General features: G+C 37.7%; 1 protein-coding gene across 1 annotated transcript in view; it reads left to right on the forward strand.

The window, feature by feature from the left end:
• The window catches only part of LOC129738067 (limbic system-associated membrane protein), a 335,222-nt gene that overhangs the window by 144,800 nt on the left and 165,372 nt on the right, over positions 1–25,050 (forward strand). The window lies entirely within an intron of this gene.

Here is a 25,050-nt window from a genome sequence, read left to right on the forward strand (position 1 = left end):
CTGAAAATTGTTCAAACACTTGAGCACGCTGACAGTCACAAACCGATTTTAAGCAGATTTTTTTAAGTAGCGTTTACATGAGTAAATCTAAACTTTTAGGTTTATATGAAAAAATTATATACGTTGTACTGAAAAATCAAGATCATTTTTGTATGTTTTTTGGAGCAGAGCCAACTGATGGTTTTTGTGCCAATTTAATTCATTGAAGAAATTTTCCACTGAACAACTTTATTGAAGACTATAACTTCGTTTTTATTAGGCAAAAAAGTTATTAGCAGTTCAACTGGGGAATGCCTTTTCGCATTGATCAACAATAAACGCGATTGACATCACTGCTGTCGTCTCGCGAAGTATTGCATGAGAAGTATTCATGCAATACCTTGCTAAGCACCCAGCAGTAATGTCAATTGATTTTATTGCTTTTCAATGCCAAAAGACATACCCCCATTCAACACCTCATTACTTTTTTGCCTAAAAAAGTAAGTTGTTCAGCGGAAAATTTATAGATTGGCACAAAAACCTTAAGCACGCTCGATTCTACAGAAGAAACAAAAACGATGTTGATTTTTCTGTACAAAATATTTAATTATTCCATACAAACCTTATAAGTTCAAATTTAATCATGTAAATGTTACTTAAAAATTATGCTAAAAATCATGGATGAGCTTTGGACCAAGGTGAAGCTTTTTTGACCCCAGGGTTTGAGAAATTCAAAAATGACTCCAAATCGACTCAGTCTACATTGCAGTGTTCAAAAACTCTTAACATCATTGTGAGAATACTTCAACTGAAGCCAATAAAGCGTTCAACATTTCTGGCGGAATCCTTTTGACAACCGCACATATGTTCATACTAATCTGTTTCCAATGAAAAATTGGATACAATCCATGTTTTTGATAACACTTTATATTGATGATATCCTGTATCGTCCAATTTCCAATAGAAAGAGACCTCATTTTGTTTCGAAATGTTTTCCCAGTACTCCCAATCAGCTTAATCATTGCTCAGAGCCTATCAATTATTGTTCCCAGAAAAATGCCAAATTATTTAGCAGTGAATCAATTTTATTCAAATATTTACCAAAAAAAAGCGGGCGCCCAACGCAGAAATTGGCTGATTTGGTTCAGGGTGAAAGTTTCCACAGAAAATGCATCTCCAAATAGAAAGCTAATGTAGATACGATAATTGAAAACGAAATTAAGCAGGGTGGGAAAAATGGGTTCTGTTGATAGCATTGTTGTTCAGTCATATTCCCGGTGTGGTGATATAAATCTTTTGCTGTGGTATGTACCGAGTTGATAAATTTCGATGGCTGTATTTAAAAAGATAAAAAATATAAAAATTTGATCGCACGTATTGAGAGTAGTGAACTTTCCGATGAATCATTGTTTTTCAGTGACAAAATCGATGCTTTATTGCTCAAACAGTACTGTGTCAATGCAGATCGATGAAATTCCTTAGGATGGAATACCCCTTTTTGAGTATTTCATGATGAAGTTGTTCCTTTATTGTTAATTTTTTAATTAACAAGCGTTATAATTAAAAAAAAAACGCTGTTCAAATAGCATCATTTGTTGGCTGTTATGTTGATGCTTCTGCTGATGGCATTGTCGAATGCAGAAAAGCGAAATTTAATTATAAATAATTATGCACTTTGGAGCCTCAGTGCGTGTTTACGGCAGAAAATAGCGCTTCAACAAGCACACAGATACAACACCAGCAATTGAATCGTTTCCATCGCAAGAATACAAACAACGCAATTTTTATTCAACATTTCCCTTGCCACGGATTCTAGCTAAATGCCATTATTTTTTTTTCGCTGTACAAGTAGAGTATTAATTGTTAACGATGTGATTGAATATGACCTCGGATGGGAACTCGAGCATTGTACGTATTATAATTATTTATATTTTTTTGAGTGAATGCCTTGCCAATAATGGTTCGGATCCAAACAACCGATACCATCGACTGGATGGGAAGTTGATTAAAATGTTCACATATTTTTATTGCCTCACCTAACAGGTTGAATGCAAATAAACAACCATGCGAGAAGAGTACTTGAATCAAGTTGAAAATTTTGGTTGATTGAGCTTTTCACCTATGTTTCAAAAGGATTTGAAGGTAAATTGCTGAGCCGAAAACAAGAAGTCGAAGAGTCAGCACTTTGATTAACACTTAACCCTAATCCGCTCTTGAAAATCAATATGACATGACAGTATTGGAAGGTTGACGACAGGCCCGTGCGAAAGACTTGTCCATGGGGGGGGTTCGTCATATATTATATATATTTGAATTTTCAATAAATCTCAGATCACGTTAAAAATTTCCCAACTTGAATTTAGGAAAAAAAAATATCCCGATTAGCAATGTGAATCTTGATTAGGAGAAAAACATTTTGAACTTCAAGAGTAGATGATTGAATTTTATTTGATGAAAAGAAGATAATATTTTTTTAAGATATATATTTAATTTTGATAAAAGCCAAAGATAAAACCCTTTTCTATATTAAAATTCATTTAGTAATTCAAACAAAAGGCAAAAAAGATCTGAAGTTCAAAATAATAACTTTTTACAAATCTTTAAAATACAACATGTTCAGTTATACTAACAAATTACAGATTGGGAAATGATCCATAAGAAACTGATAAAATAAAAATAATGAATTCCAAGTTTTGTTGTAAATATTCAAACCACAAAGATAATACAAATTAAGTTAAAATTGCGCACTTTGAAGTTGATACTTCGAATCAAATCAATTATGAATAAGATAAATTTAAATTCATGATCGATTAAAAAACATTATTAAATAAAATGAAAATTAGATAAACTTTTAAAAATTTTCAATCGAAGTTTAAAATTTGAAGATCTGAATATTTTGTCGCAATCCATTGCAATACTGGGTCCTGAAAAGGACAGGAGATGAAAACTATATTTTTCTTATTAAAAATTTAGTTTCAAAAGCTGTAGATTATGTTTTTAGAACACGAAAATTCAGATTTTAAAAATAATGAGAAAATTAATAAAAATATTTCGTAAAATTTAAATAGTTTTTCTTTAGAATTCATTTAATTTATTTGAAAACTAAATCAAAATATGAAGAAGAAGGATTTTTTTATCATAAAACTCGTCCAATCATTTTAAAAAGAATTTAATTGACAACTTTAAGGAACAGCATTTTGATGCCTATGATTGAATGATTGATTTGGTAGATTTAAGCGCTTTGAACTCGAATCTTTTTTCAAATTTTGGTCATCACCTTGCGTTTTGGTGATATGGAATTTATAAGCTTTAAAATGCATCCGTTTTAAGCGAAATCAATCATTGATAACTGATGAAGTAAGACATCTACGGCTACAGAAATTTTGAATTTGTTTACTATACCCATTTAATTGTATTAAGGAATAATATTTCAAAGATGATGATGATGCATAATCTAAAAAAGTTTAATTCTACAGTTTATAAAAAATTGTTCAAACCTGCAAAACGATTAGATTTTTGCTTTAAAAATATTTAAATTTCAATTCAACTTCAATAAAAATGAAGAAAGGTACACAATTTGAAAATCTATATAACATTTTCGCAGAGTTCAAAATAACTTGAAGTCTTGAGGAAAGTTGAATAGTGATTTAAACCTTGATTTTTAGATCTCGTGTTTTTGTTTTAAAGTTTTGTCAAAATGCAAAAATTTATAAAGTTATTTTTAAATATTTGCAAAAGTTATTCAAACAAAAAGCTGATAGTAAAACTGCATCTTTAGATCCAGGGCACCTAAATTGGTCGAAAATAATCTTTTTAAATTCTTTCCACCTCAAAGGATGGTTATTTCGGGGCCTTGTGTAATTTATCAAAACGTTTTTGAATGTGATGTTGAGCACTTAGAAAAGCAAAAAGCACAAAATAAAATTAAGACCGAAATTGGGTTGTTAAAGAATATATCATATCAGCACATGTTTTTGTAAATCAAAATTTTAAGTAAAAAAGTAGAGAATACTAGGTTGAAGATTTTAATTTGCTAATTCTGATGACCATCCTGAATCATGATACATGGCTTCCAACTTGTTGATGCATAACATTAGTATTCGGTGAATTTATTTTGAAGTTAAAATGTTTCAAATTTTGAATTTGTTTGGTTACACTTCTTGAATAAAAACCCATTCTAAAGACGAGGTAGGGTTTTTGTACAGTGAGCGAAATAAGAATAGCACCACTATGTGTTTTGCTTGTTAAAATATGAATGTTTGAAAATCACCAAAACTTTGTTCTATAAATTGTTTTGAATTGTTCAACGGATAAATCAAGCATAAGTTTACTTTTTTTGGACGTTGCAATTGGCGTTGAGGACCAAAACTATGGAAAAAGGGTGCGAAATAAGAATAGAACCACTTGTGTTTTTTCAACAAAAACAAGATTATTTCTAAAAATTGACTGTATAAAAGTGAATAATAATGCTTCTACGAATTATCTGAATAGATAACTGTGTTTTAAGGAGTTTTCTAGAATTTCGAAGATTTTCAAAGGTTTTAAAAGGGGGTTTCAAGAGATGCTCCTCTAGCGTTTAGGAGTTTGATACTTTAGCTATAATATTTTATCAAACTGCTTTATTTCTTCATTATCATTCATAAGTATGATGCAAATTGACGAAACATAGATTTGATGCTGAATTTGAATAAAAAAAACAGGCTTCAAATTAAAAAATACTAATGTTTTTAAATAGTCGAACGCTATTTCTCTAGTTTCAAGTCGTAGTTGGCAGCACTATCTTGCAATTAAACCGAATTGATGCTCATTTTCGAATATCTGGGATTAATTCAGGTGTGCTGGATGATTTTGGTCAAGAAATAAGTACTTGGTATCGTGTGACCGCCTTGGAAATTCTAAGATCACAATATCAAAAAATAAGAATTTCATCATGAACCCATAAAAATGAATTTCTTGGACCGATAATCAGAATAATTTTGTACTTTCCGATGGAGCTTGATGAACCAGATAACTAGCAGTATTATTGGTTGATTTGAAAATGAATCGGAAGTTCAGATGTGCAGGAATTTTGGCGGTGTTATATTCTTGTGCTGGTGTTTGTTTTTGCAAATCCGGAAAAGATTTCTGCAGCGTGAACTGCAACAAAACTGTGTTGGAAAACTACATCGAAATGATGAATTTGGGCCTAAATAAACCTGCAAAATTAATATTGAGACTTAATTTGGTATTAACGGCAAGATAGTGCTGCCATCTATGACTTGAAACTGGAAAAAGTGATGTTTATTGAAAAAAAATTAAAGTTTATGAATACCAACCTGTTTTTTTTCTGATTGAAAATAAACCGAAAATGTTGGATTCATCATTTCACGTCATTTTAATGAAGAAAGTAAGTAGTTTGGTAAAGAATTACAGCTCAAATATCAAATTCCTTAGTTCTAGAAGAGCGTCTCTTAAAACACTATTTTAAAACCTTCGAAAATCTTTGTAATTCTAGAAAACTCCTTAGAATGCAGTAAACTATTCATATAATTCTTAGATGCATTATTATTCACTTTTACACAGTCAACTTTTAGAAATAATCTTGTTTTTGTTGAAAAAACACAAGTGGTTCTATTCTTATTTCGCACCCTTTTTCCATAGTTTTGGTCCTCAACGCCAATTGCAACGTCCAAAAAAAGTAAACTTATGCTTGATTTATCCGTTAAACAATTCAAAACAATTTATAGAAGAAAATTTTGGTGATTTTCAAACATTCATATTTTAACAAGCAAAACACATAGTGGTGCTATTCTTATTTCGCTCACTGTATGTCAATTTAAGAGTTTCCATGCTAAAGGTTGATTGAAATGCAAATCGAAATTTATTATTGAAAATTAGTTCCAATTCGTGAACGGCATACATGTATGTAATGTCGTAAAATAAAATGTCTCAAGCCAAGGGTGATTCAAGAATAATTTCCGCCGGAGGCGAGAAAAAATTCTGACTTTCTGTTAACACTTATTTAACACCTTTTAAGATGAAGTGATTTCTCTTTACTTCTTCGAAAATTTTACTTGGAAAAAATCTTCATGGGGGGGGGGGGGGGTTAAACCCCTAAACCCCCCCCCCCCCCCCCCCGTTCGCACGGCCATGGTTGACGACATATAATTTTATTAGGGTGCATCCAAATAAAATTTTAATTATGAAATTTTGAAAACATGAATATTTACTTTTTTATGGACGCACCCTGAAAGCCCAGGAAAAAACTCATTAATGAGACCTTGAGTGTCGATTTGCCACTCCTCGCTAAAAATCGCTATTTCTCTCTTATTTCTCAACCGATTTTTACAAATTTATTGTTTTGGAAACAAACAAATGCAACTGAAAAATGTTGCTCAGACAATCTTCAGCTACAACACTTCAATTTTCCGTTAAAAATATGTAGCATGTGTTAAGTAAAGTATTAATTACATAGGATTGAACGCCACCAATCAATCGAAATTAACTCTGCAATCAATATTTACTTCGATAAAAAAATGATTTTTTCAACTTTGTGTCTCAGAAATAAGCATATGTTGGCAAAACATAACTTAAATTAGGATTTGTGGAAATAATATGAAGGATATGCAGAAAATAAATCAAATTCAATTGAAATGAAAATAGTTGTATTCGGAAACACTGAAGATAAATAAAATAAAATAAATTTCTATTGCAACGTTGGTTATTTTGGCAACACTAGGTAAAACAAACAATAGAAAGTCAGTCATTGATCTTTTCTTTTGAGAGACAGACATGTCTGAGTGAATCTCTGAATCGAGTTTCATAGAAATCGTTAAATCACGACAATGGCGTCATTGGTAAAATAAGGACAGCGAGCACAGATTTTTAAAGCTGCTGCAACGAACAAGATTGCTTCTGATTCGCCCACTAGAAAAAGACGGAATTGGCTTAGGAAGCGCAGATTTTCAAGGCTGCTGCTGCTGCTCGTCGTTTGTTTTGGTTCGACTTTCCGGGGAAAAAAACAGTTTGCTTTGATTTGGCCTTCCGGTGGAAAAGATGGAATTGGCTTAGAAAGGGCAGATTTTCAAGGCTGCTTTTGTTAATTGTTTGCTTCGATTTGACCTTTCGGTGAGAAAAAGACGGAATTGGCTCAGGAAGTGCGGATTCTTAAGGCTGCTGTTGCTGATTCTTTGTGTTTATTTAGCCTTCCGGTGAAAAAAAAAAAGATGAAATAGGCTTAGAAAGCGCAGATTTTTGAGGCTGCCTCTGATTTTTTTTATTTTGATTTTCATTTTTAAGGCTACTGCTGCTGATTATTAGTTTTAAATTGACATTCTGGTTGGGAAGCTGTATTTAATAATACTATCAAATTATTCCGGCTCTCGTAAGCAGAGTTAGAGTGACAAGAAAAGCACAGTTTAAGAACGCTTTTACTGAGAATGTATTCGGATTATTCCGGCTCTGATAAACGACAACAGAGCGACAGGAAAAGCACAAACTCGGAAGACTTTTGAGGAATATATTTTCGGATTTGATGAAGAATATGCAGAAAATAAATGAACTTTTAAAATTTGAAAGGCTTCTGCTGACAATGGAATGTAGAATTGAGATAAGAGATATATGGAATGTAAAATTTTGTATTTTAGAAAAACAAAAGTTTTGAAATAAAAGATTCTATTGGAAATAGATTAGAGAAGGAATGTAGAGATTAGATGTTGGATATGCAGAAAATAAACCAAATTTAATAAAATTTTTTTTTTACAAAATAACAGTTTTACTAGGCAACACTGAAGATAAATAAAATAAATTTCTATTGCAACGTTTGTTATTTTGGCAACACTTGGAAAATAAACAAAACAATGTCAGTCATTGATCTATTCTTTTGAGAGACAGATGTGTCTTAAGATATGGAGGCTCCCCAAAAGTAAGCAATGCAGTACTTTTCGGCACTAATGAGGGCTTAGCAAATTTTTGTAAAAATTTGGAAAAATCTGGGCATTTGATTTGGATTTTTTTACACAAAATTTGGACAAATCTAAACAGAATTCAGTGAGAAGATAAAAAAGAGAAAGTGAGGAAAAATACACATCACATTTATTTTTTCTTTACAACGAAACACGTCAGCAGCATTCAAATCGCTTTTCAAACTACCAAAAAAGTGTCTAGAAAACGGGCCCGCTGTTTTTTTAAAGGCCGGAACAAATATCAAATTGTTCATTTGTCACCCTCTCTTCTTCGATTTTTTCAAAAAACCTTAAGAGGGAAATTAATAAATTTTTAAGTTTATTTTATAGTTTGTTGAATTTATCGAAATTTGCAACAATTATAAGAACGAAAAGCAAACTGTGAAAGATGGGAATTTTATCATCAAATTTTTGCATATTTTCGATCATCTAAATTAAGCTCAATTCTCCGAATTTTTCATATGGATGTAACGGTGGTGACGGAAATAACTTTTTCTTAGTGTTGTAGAAATATGAAAAATAACAGTAGCTAACACATTAAGGGTCGCGAAGAAATCTATTTAGAAAAGCATCTTAATTCGGCATTCTATATCTCAAAACGCACTCCACACACACACTTCCTTGTTTGAAAAAAATCTATTCAAAACTAATGTTTAATTTATATATCAACGGGAAGCCAATAACTTGACCAACAAAATCCACTCAAAAAATTATACGAACTCGTCCGAACCTTTAAGGTTATAACTTACTGAAAAAAGGCATTATTTTGGATATTTTTTAGTATATCTCCTTTATTAGTTGAAATATGTATTTATAATGTTCTACAAAATTGTGTATTTTAACAATTTGAACAACTTTCTCAAATACACCAAGTTTGAAAATCGTATAATAAAAAATATATTAAATGAAAATTCAAAATTGCTTGTTAAAATTCTCGTTATTTTTAAAATGCTCGTAATTTTTATAATTTTCATGCGATCTTTGTGATGTCTTCAACAAAGGCTTAAAATAATTAGATCTACAACTTTTGTGAAAACATCAACTCTATAAACTAATTATTTCAAGAAATATTTTTTTTTTATCTCCCTTCCTGGTGGAAAATCACTTTTTTTTTCAATAATTTTATAGATCATCAAACAATATAAAAATGTTGCAAAGACAACAAATTTCTACCGTTTACCGTTTGTCCGCAAATAATTTTGATCGCTTATTAGGTGCATTTACCCCTGTGTGCCACTTTTAATAAATTCAATATTTTGGAGTTACAGAAAGTGTTGTTTCAAATTTTGCAGAATGGAGTTTCATAATCAAATTTATTACATTTGAGTGATACTTCAAAAAGAAGCACATTCACGAGAAGCGAATAAACGCGAATTCACGAGTTGGGTCCGTTATGCATTAAATTAAACTCATTGAAGAATTCTTATAAAAATATCAGAATTTTATGCGGCTAATATTTGCATAACATTATGAAATTTTCAACACATTGCGTTAAAACGGTGTTATTGTGTTCTGAAGATTTATCATTGAAATTACCATTTAGATGATGAACTATAAAATTTGTGCTTCAATTTTGATTGTAACTTAAACCTGAATTAAGTATTTAAATTTAATTTGTAATTTGTTTCGTTAATCTTGATTTGAGACATAGAATCCTAATTATGAAAAAAACGATCATAGGTTTTGAATCTGACTTTGTATCTGTATGGATTTTGATCTTAACTATTTTTATTAAGTTTTCTGTTTTGGCTTCAAACTAAGTCTAAAATCTTACCAGTTTTCATGAGAAAACATTTATGTTATTTCGATGAATCCGATCAATGATAATTTTTTTTTCTAATATCTCTCTTCGAATTTTTTCTAAGCCAGAAAATTTCAGTTAGAGATGAATTGCGGATTGAATTCAGCATTTAACAGCTCCAATCATTGATTAACTCTTCCGCAATAATTGCACGTGATGTTTAACAATTATTGTTTGAAGATACCAGAAACTACCTTCCACGCAGACAAAATGGGCATTTGAAGGTAAACTACTAAACTCATATACAGTTTCTTTTTATGTTTTAAATATTATGTATTCTCTGGGATGCCATTTGTAAAAAAAAAAACGGTTCCTAGGGGTCCCCCGAGAGAAATTGTCCTGGACTCGACCAATATTATTTTTAAGTTATCTTTATCGATAGTGCGGTATTGATTCCCTGGGCATGAGCAAGAAAATATCGTTTGTTATAAGATCCAGAAATCTGCATCGGAATGCACAACCTAACGATCACAAACTTGATGTTAATAAGTAGAATTATAGGCAGCTTGGGAAAGAAAACCATTTTTACGGCATCGGCAATTCTATCGTAAATAACGAATTTTTTAATTCCATGAGTTTGAACTTTTTTTGACCGTTTCTTGATGAGAGAGAATTGTTTTTTAGATTTTCTCGCCTCTTAGCTGCGAAAGCTCTAGCGTTTGACCGGCCGAGGGTTTCTCAATTCCTGATGTTCTATCATGCGGGTTTTTTAAGACATACTTAGGCCATCTATGACCAGTGATGTCAACCTTCCAGATTTTTTTCTGAATCGTCCAGACTTTTTGGTCTTTTGCCAGACATTTTTGCAGGATTCCAGATCTCCAGATTTTCGACATTTCTTCCAGACAATTCCAGACTTTTAGCTTAGGACATTAGACAGAGTCGATTTGGGGTCATTTTTGAATTTCTTAAACCCTGGGGTCTTAAAAGCTTCGTTTTGGTCCAAAACTCATCCATGATTTTTTGTAGAATTTTTAAGTAGCGTTTACATGAGTAAATTTGAACTTTTAGGTTTGTATGGGAAAATTGAATATTTTGTACTGAAAAATCAACATCAGTTTTGTTTCTTCTGTGGAACTGCTGATGGTTTTTGTGCCAATTTATAAAAATTCTTATGAAAATTTTCCGCTGAACAATTTTGTCCAAAACAGTAACCTCGAATCTTATTATGCGAAAAAGTTATTAGCTGTTTAACAGGGGTATGTCATTTCGCATTGATGAACAATAAATTCAATTGACATCACTGCTTGAGCCTCGCAAAGTATTGCATGAAAAGGAGTCATGCAATACCTCGCTAGGCATCTTGCAGTGATGTCAATTAAATTTATTGTTTATCAATGCGAAAAGATATATCCCCATTTATCACCTTATAACTTTTTTGACTAATAAAATACGAAGTTACGGTCTTCGACAAAGTTGTTAAGCGGAAAATTTCATTGAAGAATTTTATAAATTGGCACAAAAACCATCAGCTAGCTCGGTTCCACAGAAGAAACAAAACTGATGTTGATTTTTCAGTAAAAAATATTTAATTTTCCCATACAAACCTAAAAGTTCAAATTTACTCATGTAAACGTTACTAAAAAATTCTACAAAAAATCATGGATGAGTTTTCGACCACGACGAAGCTTTTAAGACTCCAGGGTATTAGGACATAAATTGTTCTAAGAAACTATAAAAATCCAAAACTGTCATGGCACAATATATCAGGAAATGATTAGAATTAATGAATAATGAATTCAATGGTTGAAAGCTATGAATAATGGCAAATTCTTCGAAGATATATGAATTGAGAGTCAAACAGAACTCGTTAGTGATACTGTCAGAAACAAACGATAAGTGCCTATCTGCAACATTGGGATACGTTGACCAAAAAAAAAAAGGTCACCACTTATCCTTAACGAATCGGAATGCACAACCTAACGATCACAAACTTGATGTTTATAAGTTGAATTATAGGGTGCTTGTGATAGAAAATCTATTTCACGGCTGTTTTCATTGGAAATATCTATAGTAAGTTTACGATGTTTTGATTTGTGGCCTTCATTTGACCATTAATTGATGAGAGGAGAAATGTATTTTCGCTTCACTCGCCTTTGAGCTGTTAAAGCTCAACCGTTTGAGCAACCAACAGCTTCTCAATCCCTGCTGTTCTTGCTGAAGTTCTATCATGCGGGTTTTTAAAGCATACCATCTTCTGAAGAAGGGCATTTTGTTACTTATCAGCGATTTAAAAATATCTTATAAGAGCAAGTTCACTGGCGTTGGGAAAAAGTGGTAGAAATGTTTTCACTTCTAGTACATTTTGAGAATTTTGCAATGCAAAAACATTTTCAAGATCTGTGGCCTTCAAGTTTTTTAATAACACGTGTTGTAGTTTCGCATGCTGTGATGCAAAAATAGCAATATTTCTATCACATACGGCTGAAAAAGAAACAGTGCTGTAAAAAATACAATTTGAAAACAGTTTTGCATGGTAAAATTTCAAAATGTCAAAATTTCTACCACTTTTCTCCAACACCAGTGAATTTGCTCTAAGAGTTTGATAAAATTGGCGCTCTGGAGGTAAATACTAACAAAACACAAGATGGTTACTTGGATTAGGTTCAATATTTCTCATTGTTTCTGATAACTGAAAAAAAAATCTTGGCAATGTTTAAAGGAATAAAAAAATGTTATCCTGCAAAGTTGTCTGATGCGCATGGAAGTTTCCTTTTTTCATTCGATAATACCATTGCCAGTCCATCAGCTTACAGCGAGAACCACTCAGAACTTTGATGAGATAATTCCAATGCACCGGCAAGAGCTTAGAGATTCAATTTTCAATTCTCATTCCCACCCTAATCTGCCGTCGGTTTCTTTTATTTTCCTTTTTCAATTCAATTAACTCCAGGTCAGAATCCATCATCGCTGGCTGCTCTCGAAGCCAGCCATTAGTCTAATCCTAGGGATCGAATAATAAAAAGCTGAAGCCAGAGAGTAAAAAAAATTAGAAGAAAAGCTCCAGACCATGGGACAATCAGCAGGATTTACTGCTGCCCCTGACTGCAATCAAACTCAACTGGTCAATCAAAAAAATTGTTCCACCGAACAAGAAAAACAACTGGAACGGAAATTGCGTGCAGCAATCGTGACGAATGGGAACTGTAGAGTGAAACGATTTGTTCTGGCCCCAAAAGCGCCCGAAATATCTTGGCTCGATGGCACAAATCTTCGCCAACCCCCACCCCCCACCCCCCCCAATGATCCACGTTCCGAAACTTGATTAGATTGACTTGAGTAGATTCCCGCCTTAATCAGAACCGAGTGTGGAATGGTGCTGCTTGACGGCAGCACCTGCAAATCACGAAATCCCAGACCACTTACAGTGAAATATTTTCTCCGTTCCCCTGGTCTGGTCCGGAATGTCGGGCCCTAAGAGTCGGAGCTTTGATAGATTATCGGCACGGGAAGCAAGCTTCAGGCACCGGGATTGATTTATTCAAAACACGTGTTTTCCTAGTTTCGACCCCCGCACGACCGGCGACGGCATTCGGTTGTTCCGGAACCAGCTGAAATGGAGAAGACGGGCGTGCCTGCAAGCCAAAAAGTCTCCCACTTACAGCCAACATCGAGCACACATACGTACGTTTACAACAACTTTACGGTGGCAAGATTAGGGAAAAATAACTTCCCAATAACCAAATCGTCAACAGGACGAGCTTTGAGGAACCGGAAACGGCACGTCCCGAATCGGTAAAAGTGAAACCACATGCACGACGGCCTTCTTCTCGTTTTCGGGCGTCTTCTTCCAGGGCACATCGCTTAGCAGTCAGCGATCGTGCGTGATGATGGGCGAGCAGGGATTTCGGAAAAGGCTGCCGGTTTGGTGCGACCTAACCTTCTTCGATTCGTTTCATTGCCAACGGTTTTGGGGGAGTTTGATTGGCATCGTTGACTTTTGGAACCGCCTAGCCGAGCCAAACGCTTATTTGTGTCCTGAGAGCTGAAAATTTGAAAATCTCTATCAAGAGATTTAGCTTTTAGGGCACACATACAATCAACAGGTTTCTTCGAGTTCCGATAATTTTTAACGAACTACCGGTTATTATAACAGAATAAAATTTTCAAATTTTGTTCACATTGTTTCAATCAAATCAAACGCGATTAAGTTTTCCATAATTTAAAATCGTTTATTATAAAAAAAAACTAACCAAAATAATCACGGCCAAATGCTACAATAAATACGAAAGGATTGCGAAGGAGAGATGAGCGTTATCCAAGAGAGTGTCGTATGTACGCGCCCATACTACATGCTATACATTTCTTCAAAACCAGACAGGCAGGAACTTGCGAGAGGGAGGGGTCGTAACGTGCATCGGTTAGTCGCGACCCCGATATGCGGGACGACCAAATGTTCGAGCGGGTTTTGGTCGATCTGCCTTTTGGGGAGGTTCCTGGCCCCGATTAGCGGATACGATCGACTCACGACGGACAGAGGGGCCTTGTGCCGTAACATGTGGAGCCCAGTGGATGGGCCTCAGGATGAGTCTCGGAGAGTCGAGACGGAGAAATGGTTGGATGTGTGGATATCTCCAGACCCGAGGAGAAGCGAGTTGCTCTCGCCTCGAATTAGGTCAAGAGACGTACTAAAAGAGGGCCCTCAAGACACGAGGAGAGGCGGGTAGAGACGTCTCAAATTGTGTCAAGAAGACGAGCGTGAGAGGGTTTCGAGTCACGAGGAGAGGCGGGTCGAGACGTCTCGAATTGTGGCAAGACACTGAATATGGGACTCGAGTCACGAGTAGCGGCGGACGGATAGCTGTCCCGGGAGTCGTGAATCGTGACAAAGAGTGGATGACGATTGCTGGTGTAGGACGTTTAAAAACGAGTATTGCCATGGAGCGCTTTGCGCGAGTATGGTCTTCCCATCAAGGGTATAGCCTTTGTTGCAGGTCCGGATGGGAAATATGGCCAGAGGCCCCAGGTGAACTTTATGGCGTAGGGGTACATAATATCATGAGTCGTCCAATTGCACCTATGGACCCAGAGTAGCAAACTGGGAGGACGCGGTGGCTTGCCGCGCCTTGGATTGAAATCTGTAAAAAGGATTTACCACCTGGGTGATCAGTTAATAAAAAAAAAGACAGGCATCAACTTCGTATTGCGTATGCCGAGCTGATAGGTACGTCGTGAACGTTGTGTAGGATACCTACACCACCGCGGAGTATTTGAGTAGAACGCGCTCTCTACGACGGAAGCTGTAGGGATAAGACTTTACACACAAAATTTTCGAGGCCGAAAATCAGCAAAATTTTGCTCAAATTTGACCAGCTAGAAACTTAGCAATCATTTTAGCAAATTTTTCGAACTAAAATTTTAGCAAACGAGAGAAAAATTTAGCCGCCGCAGTTTTTGCTCACTTCTTTTAGCAAAAAACCGGTAGAAAAGATCCTATTGGATTTGAAATTCAATATTTATTCTTTTTCCAGGAAATTTGGGGGAAATATCTGCTTATACAATAGAATACAAAATTTTTTTCACATAATTTATTTGACACTTTTTTTCAAATTTCAATTAACACTTCCTGCACTTGAAAAACAAAACCGCACTTGTCCGCGGTAACTGACCATCCGCCAAGCGGAAAACCGATGCGGCCAGATCAGTTTCCTTTTTGTCGATCATCCTGATGGCAATGATGTCTGTTGTCGCCGGCAGCCGCAACCTGTAGAAAAAAACAAATAATTTTTGAAATTTAAAACCGGATTTCCATTGGCCAAATCTGCTATTACCTGTCCGTTCCCGGTGTGAATTTATTCACCATCTCCATCACATGCAGCAAGTTGACCTGGCTTCCATTCCGTCGTTGTCAGCCTAGTCTCCGCAGGTTCTGCCAGCATCTAATTTTCTCAACCGCACTGATTCGCGTCGAACTATTTTTTTCTCGAAACCGGCGGCTGCTGTCTGAACGAAGCGGCTAGCTAGGCTGCTTTTTTACCAAAATCAAGCAAAATAATAACTTTGCTATCGCGTTAGTAAAACAACTCTTTTTGCTAATCGAAAGTAACACAGTATTTTTGCTAAGTGGAGCCTTGAAAGTTTTGTGTGTACATTCTGCGTAGTACAATTCGTAGGGGGAAGAGTATTCACGCCGTGGATCTCGGGTATTTGTTATTTGTTATTTGTTTATTTTCATCAAGAGATCACATATTGATCCAAATGATAGGTTGAAAATTAAAGACAAACTACAATTACACGGAATTTACCCTATACTATACTTAAAGCACTAAGGATTCTTCTTCGGAATAACTCCCTAGAAACGTCAAAATCAAAATCAACGATCGGAGAAGCGGTTAAACGTCCTTATTTTACCAATTAGCGCTGTATTAGCTCCGTAGTTATTCTGTCGGAGAGGAGCAAATTGCTGAAGATTACGATTCCTCAAGCCTCGGGATCGCACGCTGAGTTGGAGTGCTTCTAGCAGTGCAGGGCAGTCGGTTCTTGACGAAAGCAGATCGGCAACAATAGAGGCCCGTGGTGCGGTCCGGCGGGCCTGCAGCGTGTCGATGTCGATAAGGCGGCAGCGGCTTTCGTAGCTGGGGAGTCGGAACGGGTCTTGCCAGTTCAGGTTCCGGAGAGCGAAGCGCAAAAAACGCCTCTGGATGGCCTCGATACGCTCCGAGCCATTTTGGTAGTAGGGGCACCATACAGCCGAGGCATATTCGAGGGACGATCGAACCAAGCTGCAGTAAGTCTTGAGATAATAAATATCCTTGAAGTCTTTTGTCATGCGGAATAAAAGACCCAGGCATCTGGAAGCTTTATCGACGATGTAGTTTGTATGGATCTTGAAATCCAGCCGTTCGTCCAGGATCACACCAAGGTCTTTCACATGCTCAACTCGTGCAATTGCCTCAGGTCCAAGAAAATAATCAGCCGATAGCGGCAGCCGCTTGCGTGAAAACGAAATTACCGTACATTTGTTGCGATTCAATGGAAGGCAATTGACATCACACCGGCGGCGAAGGTGTTAAACTGGCTCTGCAAGACGTTGACATCTTCGGGGCTGTTGATGGATTGAAACAATTTCAAGTCTTCGGCATACGCCAGTTTTGGTCCATCGAGAAGCAGCAGCACGTCGCTAAAGTAGATCAGGAATATGATGGGTCCTAGGTGGCTCCCTTGAGGTATTCCAGAAGAGGCAGGGAATTGATTGGAAAATGATTCACCTGATCGTACAATAAGTTTCCATCCTACCAGGTAGCTATGGAACCATTCCAGTAAAGAGCCGCAAATACCGATACGATCTAGTTTGGCAATGGCAATGGCCTTGTCGAAAGCTGCGGTCAGGTCGGTGTAGATTACGTCGGTTTGAGATCCCATGGCAAAACTGTCTTGCACGGAAGATGTGAACGTCAACAGGTTTGTGGTCGTAGAGCGTTTGGGCATGAATACATGTTGTTCGTTAGAGAAATAAAAATTGCAATACGAGAAAAATGGATCTAATACAACCAGCTCAAATAGTTTGGCGACCGCACATAGGGCAGAAATACCGCAATAATTGTTAACGTTCCTCCTGTCACCTTTTTTGTAGACCGGAAACATGTAAGCCTCTTTCCAAATGGAAGGGAACGAGAATTCTGTGAGCGATGATTGGAAGATTCGTTTTATAGGAGTCAGCATATGTGATACATAGCGTTTTAGAAAAGTCGCTGGAATGCCATCCGGACCTGCAGAAACACTGGATTTCAGCTTAGCAGTCGCCTTCATGATGGTATCGTCATCGATTACGATGTGATGAAAGGAAGTGCTCTGACGTGGGACGTTACTAATCGCCATAGTCAACTGGTCCGTGGATATTGAACCAGAATCAAAAGTACTACGCAATTTGTCAGCGAAGAGGTTACAAATATCAAGGTCCGAGGTCGCCGACTTGTCTTCCAAAAACATGTAGGACGGTAAGCCCGATTCTTTCTTAATGTACTGCCAAAACTATTTGGGTCTAGTTTTAAAACCACGCTGAATCCGGATAAGGTAGCCCTGGTAACAACGCGTGCATACTTTTTTATAAGCTGCGTTAAGTTTGCGATACTGGTTTTTGGCGTGGAAAAACTTGTGCCTCAAGTAGTAGCGGAGGGCTTTGTTCTTGAGTGCTTTCATTTGTCGCAATTCTTTCGTGGCCCAGGGAGCACGTAGGTAAGAGGCTGCTGTGCGTTTTGGAACGTGACGATCGATGATGTAGTTGATGATATGGGAGAACTTCATAGCAGCGGCGTTTGGATCGGAAGATTCGAGCTCAGAATTCCAGTCGATGGCGTCAAGCGTTTGTGAAATAGCGACAAAATCGGCGTTCTTGAAATCGAGAAAAAAGGAGTCACAACTTCAGAGATTTCAAGCGAAAGCAGCAGTGCCGGGTGGTGAGGGACAAGCTTAACCAGAGGCGCAGGAGCCAATTCAATCGTAGCCAATTGGGATCCGTCGTTAACAAAACAGAGATCGAGCAAGCAACCATTCTCATTCTCGACGTTGTTAATTTGTCGGAGAGTTGCTGTGCTGAGTGAGTCGAGGATCAAACTAGAGGGCGTAGTAAATGAAGATCTCGCTGGATCAGCAAACAAAAACACCGCACTGGGAGAAACACCATTTAAGTCCGGGCAAGTTGAAGTCGCCAATAATGAGAATGTCGTCCTCGGGAACAGTAAGGGAACACAACCGGGAAAGGCCGCGGGAAAACGATTCTGCGAAGACCGCGCTTTTGGCTCGATCAGGAGGTAGGTATAAAACCCCAACGAAGAGCTTTCGAGTACCCAGATCGATACGGATCCACACTAATTCCTGATCGTTCCATGATTCGTCGTCGATTGGAGTGGCTGAAAGACCGGATCGGATGGCAATCAGAACACCCCCGCCGGTGGATTTAGTGCTTTTATCCAGGCAAAAGAAAACTGAACGCACTCCAAGTGCCACCGTCTAGCTCACCACAAAATCGAAATGGTGCTGATCACCAAAATGATCTCACCCCAAACAGGTACCATTACAGTTGGACCGTGTGATATCGTGTCCAAAAGCGCAATTAAGTACCTAGGGGTGATGATCAACGACAGACTCAGCTTCACGACTTATGTCGATTACGTGTGTTAGAGAGCGGCAATGGCTACGACCACACTCACACGGATGGATGATGTCAAACTTCTCGGCAATCCGAAGTAGCTAGAGGAAAATACTGTCAAGCGGGATCACGACAATCATGCGGTATGGAGCGGGGGCTGGACTCCTAGGACTCGATGTACAATTTGCAGCAGCTGTGGGACAGCTCAGCCAGAGGAAGGCGGACGCATCGTCTGATTCCGAAAATCGGAAGCATGACCGGAGGAAGCCACGCTGATGGGGACTTCCATATGTAGCAATTCCTGACTAGTCATGTCGATATAGATATGTGGCTTAGCCATATTGTCAAGCTTGTGGTGACGAAGAAGAGACACCCGAAATCGTTGTGTTTGCCTGTCCGAGGTTTTCGGCGGTACCAACCAGCATACTTATCGTCTGCGGACCCGACACGACGGTAGACAACGTGGTGCAGAGGATGAGTGCGGACTCCAACACTTGGCATGCGGTCAGCGATGGATTCATCCTAATGACTGCCCTGCAGAGGAGCTGGAGTGCCATTGCCGGGGAGCATCTGAGTTGTGTGCGTCCGGTCCCTCGATTGAAGCTACAAAGATCTTCTGCGTAGTGGAACTCATGGATCCCCACCGCTGAGGAGTATCCGAGAGGAAAGGGGAAACTGCGGGGACTAGATAATACCTTCCTCGTAGGAAGGGGGTAAACCACTGTTGGTGGATACCCACGGGTAGAGAGTCCGACCCCACGGTTTGAAGCTTCAAAGAAAAGGCAACATCTTCTGCGTAGCGAATGCCGTGGGTACGCCACGTTCGTGCTAAGAATGCTTCACCATCGGGGAGTATCTAAGTAGTGCGGTATCTAACGATTGAAGCTGGGGGCATAATACTTTACCTTCTTCACAGTGGAAATTATTAGGAAAGGGTTATTATACGATCGGCGAATATCCACGGGTAGAGTGGATCTCGACGCCACTTCGTGTCGGTGTAGGATGACGTCTTCGTCGGGAATCATCCGAGTAGTTGCGTAAAGCCCCGCGTATGTGCTGTGACAGGGTGCTCTCTGTTGGCATACGACGGGCATAAAGGTGACAAACCTCGAATCTTGTGGATCAGAGAGTTCGTCAAAGGAGATGTCAGGCCTCGAGTCTTCAGAAGAAGAGGTTTGTGTGGTCAATCCCGAATCTTTACGAATAGAGTTCGGATCTTGAGTCGCAAGAGGAGAGATGTGGCCTATAATAAATAAGTGAAGGGGTATTTATAAGTAATATCCTCGAGTGAATACGAGGAGAGGTCAGATCTCGAGTCACTAGAGGAGGGATCGGGCTTTGAGTCTTGCAGAGTCGTAATATGAGAGATCAGTTCTCGAGTCGCGAAGAGAATTGGTTTATATGGCGTCATTGCGAGGAGATGTCGGTGCTCAAGTCATTAGAGGAGAGTTCAGACTTCCAGCCGTGATGATGAGAGGTTTTGCTGAAAGTTGTCTCGTCTTTCACTATTGAAGAATAGTGTGTTAAACACTTCGAGGTAGGAACAAAGTTTGCAACCCCAGGTGAAGTTTAGAGAGTAGGAGGTATACACGGAGTATATAACGAGTCTTCCCATTCTTGGTAACCACACGTGGTTAATTCCAGATTACGGAATGTATTCCAAGGCACGGCGAGCCACCGCGTCCGCCCAGTTTGCTAAATACTCTGGGTCCATGGGTACAAGCAATGGCAAGACTCATGATATAGTCTTCCCATTGTACCCATGGACCCAGAGTTGCAAACTGGGGGGACCTGGTGGCTCGCCGTGACTTGGAATACATTACGAAAACTAGGATTTACCACCTGTGGTTACTAACTGAAAAAAAAGACAGGAAGGAAACATCTCTGGGAAGTAGTTCCACCTCCTCATGGGCCTCTTACCCCCCCCCCCTCCCCCCCTCTTTTATGAGGACTTGGCGAACGAAAATGGTACATTCATGGAATCTCGAAGCGACGCTGTCTTAGTATGGCGGAGTGAAACCCTCCCGAATTGATCGATGGTTCAGGGGGTGGGTCGTCACCGTCCCGTTAAAACATGGGGAGTCCTTTGGGGAAGCTTCGTTAGCCGTGACTGGGTTGACCACCCAGTCAGTGTGTAAGTCTGGGCCTCGTGAGAGCACCGGCCAACCCTGTGCCACACCTACGGAGAGCTGAATCTTCCCTAGGGTTGGACCCCTTCAGCATGGAAAAATTGTTTTATATGCCATGGTGAAGGGGTCAATGGCTACATAATTGGTTGTGCAGGGTGCTCAACATTCCAGAAGACACTAGCGTGGTTACCTTGGGTTTTTTCAGTTCAAATTCTTCGCCTGGAGTGTCCCTATATTGCTAGAAGTGTTGATGGCATCTAGACTGAATCACCGTGAACCTGAGTCGTATGATTCCATTGTCGTGAGAGGTTTGAGTTGGGAAACGAAACGGAGAGTATTCGAGTCAGGTGAATCAGTACAGGAAGGCATTTTTGTCGGGAATCATCCTAGTCGTAGCATAAAGTTCATGGCGTGTGCGAGTAGACTGAGTCGATTTGGGGTCATTTTTTAATTTCTCAAACCCTGGGGTCTTTAAAGCTTCGTTTTGGTCCAAAGCTCATCCATGATTTTTTGTAAAATTTTTAAGTAACGTTTACATGAGTAAATTTGAACTTTCAGGTTTGTATGGGAAAATTGAATATTTTTTACTGAAAAATCAACATCAGTTTTGTTTCTTCTGTGGAACCGAGCCTGCTAATGGTTTTTGTGCCAATTTATAAATTTCCTCAAGGAAATTTTCCGCTGAACAATTTTGTTGAATATCATAACTTCGTATCTTTTTAGACAAACAAGTTATTAGCTGTTTAACAGGTGTATGTTTTTTTTTGGATTGTGACCACTGCTTGTGCCCCACAAATTATGGCATGAAAAGTGGTCTTGCAATACTTCGCTAGGCACCCAGCAGTGGTGTCAATTGAATTTATTATTTATCAATGCAAAAAGACATACACCTGTTAAAAAGTTAATAACTTTTTTGTCTAAAAAGATATGAAGTTATGATATTGGACAAAGTTGTTCAGCGGAAAAATTCCTGGAAGAAATTTATAAATTGGCACAAAAACCATTAGCTGGCTCGGTTCCACAGAAGAAACAAAAATGATGTTGATTTTTCAGTACAAAATATTCAATAATTCCCATACAAACCTAAAAGTTCAAATTAACTCATGTAAACGTTACTTAAAAATTCTGCAAAAAATCATGGATGAGTTTTGGACCAAAACGAAGCTTTTAAGACCCCAGGGTTTGAGAAATTCAAAAATGACCCCAAATCGACTCAGTCTAGTGTGCGAGTCCACCGTAATCTAGACTCCATCGGCACATGACATGCCGGCTGAAGTGTTGAGCGAGTCATTGCGTGCGAGGATCATTTGTACTAGCTTACTTTCAGCTACTCAGTTCTGATAAACAGCCTTTTTCGCAAAAACTCAGTCGAGGCTATTCTGAATGCGCAAATTATTTTGTAGCGGTTTTTTACCAGTTTTGAACGGTGAAATATTCAAATCCATCTCCGCAGATTGATTTCTGTTGCATTTTTCGTTACCCTTCCCTCAAAATAGAATTAACACTGGTTAGTTATTGATGAACTCACACGTGAAATGAATAGTTACCATAATAATTTGATTTAAAATTTGTTTGTTGACAAAAACAGATAAAGTCGACTGCCTAGTGTAATGAATTTTATACGAAAAGGGTAGAACACGGAGAAAAAAGTATAGTATTTCCAACAATAATCCACTTATATTTAATCATATATCTGATTATTTCTCGGCTAACTATAATTATTAAAATTTCAACAATACATACGATAGACAATCTGATTGATTTCGCACATTCAAAAATGTATATAATACATCCAACTATAGTTGTATGATTATTTTGTGCATTCAACTATAAATATAATTGATTCAACTATAATGCACGATTGATGTTATACATTCAACAATAATTATAGTAGAATCAACTATAATTATATGATTGATTTAATAATAAATATGATAGATTCAATTTTATTTCTATGATTGATTCACCGAGGTAAACTATAAATATTGTACACTTCATTTCTGTTTATATTGGAAGTTATCATATCTCAAGCACTTTTTCGGAATAATTTTATGGCAACGTTTTATTTTTCTTTAATTTATTATTTCAGCATTTTGCATCCAGAGCGTTTTAGCCGCCATGATGCTAGAAAACTTGACCGGAAATCCCGGTATCCACGTCCTGGTTCCTCCGCTGTTGGTCTTTTTTGCATCTTGATGCATGGTTGCCTCGGAAGTTGTGCGTCATAAATAATCGGTCACTGAAGTCGTCCGTGCTTCTGCACCCGGCGAAGATTGACCTTTTGGGAGGGGGGGGGGGGGAAATTTACTCAATATTCTGACATAAATCTATCATAAGCTGACTTACCATAATGCTAGCTTTCTGTGGGATCCTGCCAGGATCGTGTAAAAGAACGTCGAGACCCACGTCGATTTCCCGGGCAGCCAGAGTGTACTGTACTTTTCCCGATTCCAGGAACTGTCGGCCTTCTACACGACCGCTGCCAGGAACTGGTAGAGGGAAATGTTTCCCCATCACCGGAGAGCGCTTGCGTTTTGTCACCGAGACGTCAGGTACTATCGGATGAGCCCTAAAAACTGCGATTGTGGCATTGTGGCGTAAAGAATAGCGTTAAAAATTTTTAAACCATGAGATCGAATCCTGACACGGCATAAGTATATAGCACACTTATTGTGGGTTTAGTGGTTTAAGCATTTGTTAAATGTTACCCATCTTACCGTCGAGTTGAGTGCCTCGACAGATATACACGTAGTGTTTAGTGAATGGAATCTCTTCTGTGAAACATCGAGTTTCATTGAGATTCTTTGTGTGTTTGTGTTCGATTGTATTTAAAAGGATTGCTGAACTAACGGTTCAAATTTTCGGCGGAATATTTTTCGGCATCATAATTATGTTTGATGTTCGCAACCAGTAAGTAGAAGTAGTCAACAGCAAACGCAGCTTTGATCATCAAATTTCAGGCAACGGATGGCAGCTTTTCATTTCACATCTAGATATTTTCACTAACGAGCACAAACGGCACCTGGCAATGCATATCAGTCACATACGAGTGAATTTCGTAACGAGATGTTTTGAGCGGAATAGTTTTTTTTTCCCTTCGTCAGAGAATTACCAGAACTCGCAAATTATTTGGAGGAATTGAATTGCAAAAAATCCTGGCAACGATGCGGAACGCACTTGAAGATTCATGCATGAATGTTTTTTAACCTCTATCTTAGCAAATAAAATACTTGCAACTACATGAGGTTCGAATTATTTATTATAGGTGATTTAACTCGAAAAATTCTTAAATGGGTACCAGAAATCAACAGTTTTCATGATTCATACCAAACTTCAGTTGAAAATTCACAAACAAATCATGACTTGGACCACATTTAAACCACATTAACACACAAACCTCAGCTACAGAGGTTTTACTTTGTTGCTACAGACTAGAATGAGGCATTTGAATTGCTGAAGTCATATGTTTGCAGCATCCAACAGTCTCGGATGCAGACCACACTTTGGGAAACCCAAAACTACAAGCTTGAATAACATTTCATCTACAAACGATGCAATCGTTTCACCCTCCTAACCACTTTCAGTGGAAACATAATATTTCATAAGCAATTACTATTGCAAATTTCAGATTTCAGATTTCAGATTCAGAAATCAGTTTCAGAATCAGATTTAAGATTCAGATTTAAGATTCAGATTTCAGATTCAGATTTCAGATTCAGATTTCAGATTCAGATTTCAGATTCAGATTTCAGATTCAGATTTCAGATTCAGATTTCAGATTCAGATTTCAGATTCAGATTTCAGACTCAGATTTCAGATTTTTTCAGATTCAGATTTCAGATTCAGATTTCAGATTCAGATTTCAGATTCAGATTTCAGATTCGGATTTCAGATTCAGATTTCAGATTCAGATTTCAGATTCAGATTTCAGATTCAGATTTCAGATTCAGATTTCAGATTCAGATTTCAGATTCAGATTTCAGATTCAGATTTCAGGTTCAGATTTCAGGTTCAGATTTCGGATTCAGATTTCAGATTCAGATTTCAGATTCAGATTTCAGATTCAGATTTCAGATTCAGATTTCAGATTCAGATTTCAGATTCAGATTT

This window comes from Uranotaenia lowii, chromosome 1, assembly GCF_029784155.1.
Source record: "Uranotaenia lowii strain MFRU-FL chromosome 1, ASM2978415v1, whole genome shotgun sequence".
NCBI classification, from domain to species: domain Eukaryota; kingdom Metazoa; phylum Arthropoda; class Insecta; order Diptera; family Culicidae; genus Uranotaenia; species Uranotaenia lowii.